This window comes from Poecilia mexicana, unplaced genomic scaffold, assembly GCF_051168715.1.
Source record: "Poecilia mexicana isolate PSO_F unplaced genomic scaffold, ASM5116871v1 scaffold_2, whole genome shotgun sequence".
NCBI classification, from domain to species: domain Eukaryota; kingdom Metazoa; phylum Chordata; class Actinopteri; order Cyprinodontiformes; family Poeciliidae; genus Poecilia; species Poecilia mexicana.
The window spans coordinates 12693942-12704605 of NW_028263371.1; the positions used below are offsets into that span (position 1 = coordinate 12693942).

At 42.0% G+C, this 10664-nt stretch overlaps 1 pseudogene; it reads right to left on the bottom strand.

Moving 5' to 3' along the window:
- Positions 1-2333: 2333 nt before the first annotated feature.
- On the bottom strand, positions 2334-5026 carry LOC148160442 (adenylate cyclase type 5 pseudogene; annotated as a pseudogene).
- Positions 5027-10664: the final 5638 nt, after the last annotated feature.

A 10664-nucleotide genomic window follows, 5' to 3' on the forward strand; every position in this document is an offset into this window, starting at 1 on the left:
CCAAAGCAAGAGGCAAGCACAATTTCCAAATAATGAGAGCAATTTGGAATCAGAAATTTTAAATCGGCAGGCATTGTGGGAAGGTCCTCTTTTTCTTTTTTTTTTTTTACTTGAACATTGTTGAACAGACGTACAGAAACCAGGAGTTGAACCCAACCAGGACACGTTGTGGGTTTAATTCAGTTATTGTGAATCAAACCTATCAGTACTGTAAAACAGTGTGATGGAATAATTTCGGTTTTCCAAAACTGTTCCTGGAAACAGAATCTCCGTTGTCTCTTACATCTGAATTTAAGAAACTAATCAAATCTCTCCCCAGTTATTATGGTAAATGCGTCTGTCTGTCTGTAGAGCAGGGGGTCAAACTCATTTTCGTTTTGGGCCAAATCAAGGTCATGAATGCTCTTAAAGGGCCAGGTGTGCCAAAATGTATTGATAAAATATCAATGAATTCTTAAAATTAAATAATAAAACTGAACATTTTTTTGGTTCCTCCAAGATTTTGTGATTTTTTTGGATGATTTTTTGCAAAAGAAATCAAAGTGTTTCTGGTACTAATTTGGAAATATTTGTGATATTTACGCTTATTTCTGATGGCAAATGCAACTTTTTACTACTATATGGACAATAATGTGACTATAATATAGATCATGGACTATAATCTGACATCAGTTAGGGCAGAGGCAGCTGTTTAGTACAAGTAAGAAAGTTTTTGACAATTTTTGAGAAAAAATCTGCAATAAACTCCCAATTAGTGCAAGAAAGTGCAGGGATTTGTTGATTTTGCGTGAATTTCCACGATAATTCTCAGGAAACTGGAGGGACTGATTGGTGTAACTTGGCAGGAAACATAAAAACTGCACTGATTTGATTGATAACATAACATTTAAGCACACTTAGTGGTTAGTCTCGAATCTAGAGGGCCATTTAAAAAGTTATGGCGGACTGGATTTGGCCCATGGGCCTCGAGTTTGACACATGTGCTGTATGAGTGCTGGGTATTCACAGTTTATCTTCGCTGCCCGCACGAGTTGTTTTTGCAATAAATTCAAACAAACATGGCCTAATTAACATCCGCTGCATCTTATTGCCGTTTCAAAAAAGTAATTACACGGCTGCACTTCTTGCAAGCAGGAGACAATAAATCAAATCCTATCTTTACTTTGTGCCTTTGCACTTCTTCTTCTTTTTTTTTATTCAAGGTGCAACAGTGAATTTACTTCCCTTCATGGCACACATCCCCAAAAGTGACATTCGACATGCAGATACTGAAAGGAAGCTTTGGGTTAAAAAAAAGGAAAAAAGAAAATCAAGCAGTGATTAGTCAGCTGTCACTCTGCAACTTGGCTACTATCTGTACAGACTCTTTGAAAATCAAACAAATGCAAACTTTCCTTTTTTTTAAAAAATCTGACAAAAAGTAGCAAAGTTTACATGCAGTCCTCTTCTTACCCTTAGTTAAAATCTAGATCACACAAGTTAAGCACAATTAGATATTTCTGACCACAAAAAATGCAATTCTGACTCTTGTCAAACAGTGTAATGGTTCTGTTAAAAAGAAATATGACAGATATGGATATTCAGCTCTCCTTGTGAAGTAACAATTGAGCCAAACAGCAGAGAAACGAAGAAATTGAAGTTTTACTCTCACTAAAACGCAGAGCCATGTAATAATAAAACAAAAAATAGAGGGGAAAAAAAACACATTTAGCACTAATCTGGTAGAAACTGAATAAGAAATCTCACAATGACACAACAAAAGGCTCAGTGTTTTTTTTTTAATCACTGTTCCCAACTCAAACTAAATACTAAACTACATTGTAAAAATATAAATAAATAAAGGATTTAATACTTCAAATTCATCCCATTTTCAAGCCAAACAAATCCTTCATATTAAAAGAAAAATCTCCTTCAAATAATTTTCAAATTTCTGCAAAAGTGAAGTAAAAGCTTCTTCTGATCATGACCCAGGAAGCTGATTCCACTGAATCCAAAAAGCTGAAATAAACAGACCATCAGGATTTCGATTCAACTCTATAAAAGACAAAAGAGGTTGTTGTTGTTTTTTTCACTCCCATCAATGCAGAAACGTGCCTCCCTGTACAGAAGCTGATCAAAACTTTTCAGCATCACTTTGTTCCCTTCTGCAGGCATTTATTTGCCTGTCCAGTTAAAACCGATGACTCTCCAGTCCCGTCAGTCGTCAGGAGCGACAAACATTTCACTTTCTAAAAACGTCTCCCCACCCACCCCACCGTACCCCTTGCTTATTTTAGAACTTTTATTCCAAAGCTCCAAACAATAAACTGTCTGCATCTTATTCCTCTCGACTTTGTTCCGAACGACAGAAATGATTAAGTGGAAAGGCGCTCAACAAGCTGCAGGTTTTGACTCCTGTGCGTCTTTAATGTTTTCTTTTTTACGCACGACGAACCGCGCGCATAAAAAAACAAACAAACAAAAAAACTCTCCAAACCTCTATCCGCACAGATTACGTACCTGCTTCCACAGAAAGCTGTCCACTCCGTTTAACATCCAAGAAATGGCCACGTGGATGGCGGAGAGAATAACTCCAGTGATGACAGCGGCGCGCATCCTGACGGGCAGCAGCGTGTAGATGACATGGATGAAGAACACGGTCCACCAGATGCCCTCCGAGGCGCTGCGGGGCTGCACCAGCAGCACGCCGATCACCTGGATCACGATCACCAGCAGGATCACGGCGTAGCACACCATCCACATGTGGTCCTGGTGGAACGCGTTCCGGTTGCACACCACCATGAGCACCAGCGTGAGGAAGATGGCCAGGGAGAACACCACCACGTAGGTGACCGTCGGAGCTCCGGAGCAGTGGAAGGCCAGCATGACGGTGAAGACCAGCACCAGCACCCCCATCAGCATGGTCAGGCTGCTCTGGTTGAGGCGGAAGAAGTAGCGTTGGTAGAGCCGCTCCAGCTTCTCCGACTGGAACTTCTTGGACTTGAAGACGTGCATGACGCTGACGCAGCACGCCACCAGGGAGACGTTCACCTCCGGCATGACCCCGTCTTCCTCCCGCTCTCCCTTGTTGTTGTCGCTCCGCGATTTGGCTCGGCGCTCCTCCAGACCCAGCTCCACGGACTTGGGTCTCACCTCGGCCAGGTCGGCGCGCTTCGCGGACGCGGGGTTGCTGTTGCCGCGGCTCTCCGGCTCCTCGCCATGGTCCTGCCAAGCCGAGCGGGACCTGAAGCTGACCCTGCTGCTGACGGTTGTGGAGGCTCGCCCTGGAGGAGGCCGGCGCTCCGGATCGACATCCTCCGCCTCCTCCTCCCCCTGCTGCTGCTGCCTCCAGCGGCTGTTGGTGCGGGTGAGCTTGTTGCGCGGAGATCTGGCTGAGTATGGGCACCCGTTGGCCACAGAGTCAGCCTCTCCCCAGGCTGACCTGTGCTCGGTCCCTCCCCTCAGCCCGGGCGCACCGAGTCCGGGCGGGCTGACGCTGTTTGATCTGGACATTGTGGATGGAGGACGCAACGGATAAACAGTCACACAGGAAAAGTTTCGCTCCACTGACGGCGTAAGGAGGAGGAGGGGAGGGGGGGATAAGAAAAAAAAAGTCAGGGGACTATTCAGTCACAAGGTTGACTCGGTTTAAATGTCTCATACAAAGTGAGTTCTTCATCTTTGGGGACGATCTAAACATATTTAATGCTAACAAACAAACAAAAACATTAATTTTGAAAAAAGTGGCCTAAAACAATCCTTTGGGGGTAAAAAGAAAAAAAAGGAAATCAATTGAACATGACAAGTCACAGGGGGGAAGCAGCGCTTGATCCAGGTGGATTTGGCTCTACATCATCGGGGCCCCAATTAGCGCTCATCCGTGGAGAGGTTGCACGGCAGCGCGCCTTGTAAATGGAATAAATGCATTACACAACTCGGAAGATCCCCGGAGATCATAGCGCAGCGCCATCAGTTACACCGTGAATCCATTACGGCCGATCTGCTTCCTGTACTCCTGTGGTCGCCTCCTGCGATGAGCATCGAAACCAAACCAAAAAAATAAATAAATAAAATAAATAAATCGAGGTCGCATGTTGGCACCTACGATCTCCATGCACCTGTGCTTTGCAAAAAAAAAAAAAAAAAAACAAACAAAAAAAAAACGTTTCACCCTTGACGGTAGCCACACGTTTGGCCAAAACGAGGCATCATCATCATCATCATCATCATCACCACCATCATCATTATCATCATCATCAACATCACGATCATCTCACAACACGGGGAGCAAAGAGGAGAGAGCTCAGCCGCTCCTCCTTCTCCTCGTCCTCCTTTGGCAGTCGTGGTCAACCGCACAGCGTGTGTCGCCGCGCCAGCAGCTCATCGTCAGCCCGCTAACGCCGCACAGTCGATGACCAACAGCTGTCCATCATCGCCGCTCAGATCGCTCACTGCCGAGGTGTCCGGCGGGCTGCAGGCTGTGGATCCGCAAGCCGGACAGCGGCGAGCATTTCACAGGGAGAGTCGGCGCCCTTCGGGTGCTCAGAGCGTGCTCCCGCAGCCTCCGGCGAGAGCCGTCGGTGTCCGTTCCGAGCGTGGCATCACAAACAAATCCACACCCCCCCCCAATGAACAGACAGATCGCCGCTGCCGCCGATTGTCGCTCCGACTATCATTCAACCAAGTGTGCTTCCTGTGGCCCGCCTTTCCGCCGCGCTTCCATTGGAAAGGGGAAGAGGGTGAGTCACTCTCCGGCGAGCTTCTATTGGATCGCGGGCCGGTCAATCTCTCTCCTCTCCTCCCCCCCACACACCACCAGCGCCCACGATCCGGAGGCTGCGCGACCCCCACGGACGCCTTTCGATGAATTGGCGGAACTCGGTGACCCCGCAGTTGGGAAAGCCCGCACACGCAAAAACCACGTATGATGGACCAACCAAGGGGTCGGATGTTTTTCCTCTTCGCTCCGATGGTTTCTGGACCTCAATAGTCAACACCTTCTAACTCCAAAAGAATAATAAAAAAATATATACATACGTAGTCTCTACTGCAGTTTTACTTTTCTCAGTGGTCTCCTGTTCGTGGTTGAAAACTTAAAAGGCTCTTTTCATTCATTAGTTAATGATGTTCTACCCTATATATAATAAAAAGCCTGTATCAAATTAGACTACTTCGCTCATTAATCGTTTTACAGTTGCAGTGGCGATTCCTGGAAGAACGGGGCCAAGGGCGAGCCACATTTAACAGGCCCCATTCCAAACCCAGTTTTACATTTCCAAATTACACAAGGAAGATACACAAGAAAGCAAAAGATAAAAGCGACATCTTTCAAATTTACAACCAGATATTTGGATTTGTCATCTAGACCACTCTCGAAATAAACACAATCGAACAAACTAAACAGTAAAACAAAAACTGACAAGACCGATGTCACAGTCTGCTTTCATCCCAGAGACTGTACTTCCTAGAGGAAGTTGTTGCTTTTCCCCGTCACTACAGTGCGTGCACTGAACAACCTTCTGCCTCCAGGTGTGTTAGACTGAATTCTCTAGGATCTAATAATAGTGGATGTGACTGAATATGAACCGATCTGTTCTATTTCAGTGTAGAAATTGAATCTGTTTTTCTTATAAGGCACTTTGTGATGACCTTTGCTGTGAATTGGAATCACGTAAACTGATCTTTTGAAGATATCTTTCAGTCTGTAGCTTTATGTCCGTATGAGTTTAGCTTTTCAAGTAAGTCGATCTTTAATGTGAGTGGACCAGGAGTCAAATGCTTTGTGTTCGCTCTGCTTTTTTTTTTTCAGAATAAATAATCCAGAAACTCACATATCTTAGTGAAAGGTGACTCCTGACTCGTCCAAACAAACAAAATGAAGGTTTAACAACGTTCACACTGCGTTCTTAAAGAAGCTCCAGTTCAGTCTACATTAGCAGGATATGCCAACAAGCAAGTGAAGCTCATACTGGAACTGCCAGCTAATGTTTGTTTTGGGTTTTTTTTTCCATAGAGGTCATCTCTCATCCCCAAGGCGATGGTGCCCTGGGCGGTGAGCCCAGTCACCCATATGAATACCTGACACTGGTCAAATGATTTTACTCATTGTCCTCATAATGCGCCTCGACTCTTCCAAACACCCATCCTTATTGGAAACTTATTTACGTATTTAGGAATGAAAAGTAAGCATTTGGCTCGTTCGAGCCCATGTTAGGTGCTAATGAGAATAAAGCGGAAGCATGTGATGGCGAGCCACATGTCTCGGCCATGACCGTCTCACCTCCAGCTGTGCTCCTTGCGCCCCCTCTGGAATCCGCTCAGAGTGAAACACTGTCGGCTTTAGAGAACAATGGCCTCCATTCAGATCTCCGTCAAAAAAACAACTACAAAAAAACAAAAAAACTGGGAGCTCAGATAGAAATCGGACACAGAATGATCTCGGTCCGAGTTGTGCAACTTTTCTCTTGCTCATCTTATGACTGTTTGCTTGTTTGCTTCTCTTAGATGTCAGCAGCAACACGAGATGTTGGTGGGGTTGCGGTGACGGAAATAGATGGAAAAGTGAAAAATTCAATTTTACAGTGGCAGTTTTAGACATTCGGTCAATTTACAAGAGTTTGCTTTAACAAACTCTTGTAACTCGTAGGCTTTCGTTCATTCGTGAAATTAAATTGTCACTTGAATCGTGTTCGGGGCTTTCTTCCACAAACACGACATGAATGATCGTGTCGGTGACGAAATCAAAATCAAGATGATCGATTCACAGTTTTAAGATACAGATCGAAACCGTCGAGTCCTTCACTGAATGGCCATGTTTACACCGAGGAGAAATCACACACAACGTGACTCTATTTGACGAATAGGGGACTTTTCAAGGGAATTTTATTTAGGAGCATCAGAGTAACTAAGGCTCCGTATCGCTTTCCAAATTTTTACTGAGAAGAAAATTGAAAACCATGAATCATTTTTTTTGTAACTTCTACTAAACAATTATGCACAAATTTATGTTGGTCCACAGCATGAAATCTAAATATATGATCCTGCTTTTTGTGCTGGAAGCATGACAAGATGTGAAAAAGTTAAGACGTTATGACTGTTTTTCCAAGGTAAATAAATAATAATAAAAAAAACACCTAGAGCATTTTTCTTCTTCATCAGAGTTAATCACACTTCTCAACAACATTACAGACATTAAAATAGCAGACATATGAGGTGATTAATAAAAGGATTGATGGAAATAATCATAAAGTACATGAATCTCCAACTTTTTTCTTTTTCTTTCACCCATGAATCTAAACAACTGAAATGCCTTCAACAGTTGACAAGCTCTTCAACTGCAACTCCTGAGAAAAGACAATAATCCCCTCTGCACAAAAACTTTGAAATAATGCAGGAAAACCGAATGATTTTCTTCTGACAATGGTCAAATAGCCGACAGTCTGCATTGCATTTGGTGAAGAAGCAGCTTCATCGTGGAAATCCATCCCATTAAATCTCCTTTAAAATCCTTGAGCAAGTCTGTTGGCCAAAGGAGGTTCAGAAGTCTGTAGATTTTGTCTCTGCAGAAAGTTATTCTCTGCAAACCGTAGTAGGGCATTTAGTTTATCGCTTATAATTTATCGTGAGCATTTCTATTCATGATAAGAATTTTTGATTTACTGTTGCCTTGATAGATTTCCATTAATGAGAAAAAAAACAAATCTGACATCAGAAATGCTATTTTTACTAGCTTCTCCACTGCTTGTTTCACAAATATAAGTAAATTTGAAATTTAACCCTTTCATGCATGAATTATGATCCTTTGTGTCAGGATTTAAATTTTTGTTTTATTTTCTTAAGGCATAAAAAGTAGGGAAAAAAATTTGTAAAAGAAAAAAAGATATACATATATTTTTAGGTGATCAATTGTAATTTTCTCCAAACACAAAGTTGTTATTTGAAAAATACATCAGTATTATTGTTCTTTAGAGGTTATCTGATGTCACAATGGTTTTTTTTTACCTGCCAGAGTCGTCTACAGTAGAAGGAGGGACCGGGTTGGTCGGCATGCGTTTTTGTCTGTCGGCCATATTGGCTTTAACAAAGATCATTTCTTGCATTTGCAGTTGATGGCCAGTAGTTGGTGGTGTATTTTATGATGCATTAGTGTCCACTTCAGTGGTCTGTGATGCATTTATAACATAAAAATCCACAAGAAGCACAAGAACATGGCTTTCAGATAGTTGTAGTGACCATTATGCATGAAAAGGTTATGTTCTTTTGCAGTTTCTAAGTCACACTTCTTTAAGAAGCGAAGAAGCCAACATGAAATGGGAACGTTTTCAATGATTGCTGTCCCATGCATTAGCACCCATACACTTACCTAAAAACATAAAGACGTAATAAACAAACTTTTTCAGTGATAAAATTGCCCGTCCCTGAACTTGTACGCCTCAGGAAACTTTGACCTGGCTTTACCATTTATAGCGTCGGTCTACCACGTCAGAGATGTTGCTCTCAGTTGTTTTATTCTTTTGGTATAACAACATTGGTATTCAGTGAGGTCCCAAGAGTAGCTCAGTCTTTCAAAAAAAAAAAATGTTTTGTAGAATCAGTCTGCATTACTACATCCGTTTACCTGGAAGTGAGTGGAAAACCTGAATGAATTGTAGAATACTGGGCATTAAACCGTAGACTTAGGTTTGCTGTCTTCTCCCCATGACGATTCAAAGACAAAGACTTTATCCTCTTTGGACTTGCTGGTTCACATGAAAGGCTAAATATATACTAAATATATATAAAGAGAGGACCTTCACTGTGGCTTTCCACTCTTCTAATTTTCATACAGCTGCATTTCTTTTTCATGAATAGCAGCCTGGTTAGTTAATGGATTTAAAGACTTTTTGCTGCTTGTATGACATGCAGTGTTTCCTCCTACATGCTGTTAAAGTGACTCACAGGGACATTAAGTCAAAACACACAAAACAGCCGTTCACTCTCTGTGCGCAGATAATGAGGGGTATTACAACAGCAATTATCAATTTTAATGATAGCAACACAAACACAACAGCGAATGTGCTTTACCATGTTTTAGGTTTATTGTAAATATATATATGTATACTCAGTGATCGTACCCGTCAGTCTGCTGACGTCCTGCAGAGGTTTGGTATCAAAACTTTTATTCGACAGAACCAGATGTAAAGAAAAATACCATGCTTACGTTTTATGTTTTCCCCCATTTTTTTTTCTTTTTGTTTGTTTGTTTCTTGGGTTATGAGACAAGTCATCGTTCGAAGCGTCTACATCAACGCTTTCATGCAGTTTTCAGATGTGTTGTGCCGAGTATCTCCAACAAACCAGGCAAATCATGCTCAACCGTCGATGAAGGAGAATGGAAACAACAGCTAACTGATCTGACAAAGGAGATCTGAATGCAATACAGGAAACTTTGTTTTTCTAGAGCACGTGTGTCAAACTCGAGGCCCGTGGGCCAAATCTGGCCCGCCGTAGCTTTTTATGGGGCCCTCTAGTTTGTAGACTAAACACCAAGTGTTCAGTCCCTCCAGTTTCTTGAGAATTATCGTGGAAATTCACGTAAATTCAACAAACCACAGCACTTTTTTGTGCTAATAATTGGGAGTTTATTGCAGATTTTTCTCAAAAATTGTCAAAAACTTTCTTAGTACTACACAGCTGCCTCAGCCTTAACTGATGTCAGATTATAGTCCATGATCTATGCAGCGAGTAAAAAGTCACATTTACCGTCATAAATGAGCGTAAATATCGCAAATATTTCCAAATTGGTGCCACAAACACTTTGGTTTTTACTGCTAAAAAATCACAAAAAGAATCACAAAATCCTGGAGGGACTGAAAAGATGTTCAGTAATATTGTTTAAGAATTTAATGATTTTCTAACAGTTTGTAATCAGGTTTTATCAATACATTCTGGCACAACCGCCCCTTTAAGAGCATTCATGATCCTGATTTGACCCAAAACCAAAATAAGTTTGACACAGCTGGTCTAGAGAGAGAGATCAGCATTTAAAAAAGTTAAATAGAGCAAGATCTCAACTTGAAGATGGTGTCGGCTTTGCTCTGAAAACATTAACATATTCCTCAGCAAAGAGAAAGCAGTCAGTGCCTTGTAAAACTATTCCCACGCAGCTACTGCTGCTGTATGAAATCTGGAATGCATTTCCAGATTTGATGCGACAGAGTAACACAAAGTGGTGCATGGTTGTGAAGTAGAAGAAAAACGACAATTTTCAAAAAAGTATACATCAAAAAAAAAAAAATCTGAAAAAGTTTATATTCAGCCCCTTTTACCACTGGTCTATGTAAAATCTAGCAGACTACACTTTCCACATCTTTTTTAAAAAAAAACATTGATATTTTCTTCCCACTTTGAAATTATGCACCACTTTGTGTTGTGTTATCACATAAAACTCAATAGACGTTTGTGGTTGTGACTAAAACAAAAAAGGTCAAGAATACTTTCTGAAGACCCGGTGGCCTCTCAGTTCACCCACACAGAGTAAACATCTGCATTCGCAGGAACAGCTCTGAGATTCCTGCCACCAGCTTTTCACAAAACCAGCTTTTCGATTGTTGTTTGAAATCCACACGTCCCTGCGGCAGTGTGTCCAGCAGCAGAGATGAAAACATAGAAGCTACAAACAGAGTGGTCAGTAGGGTGACACCACT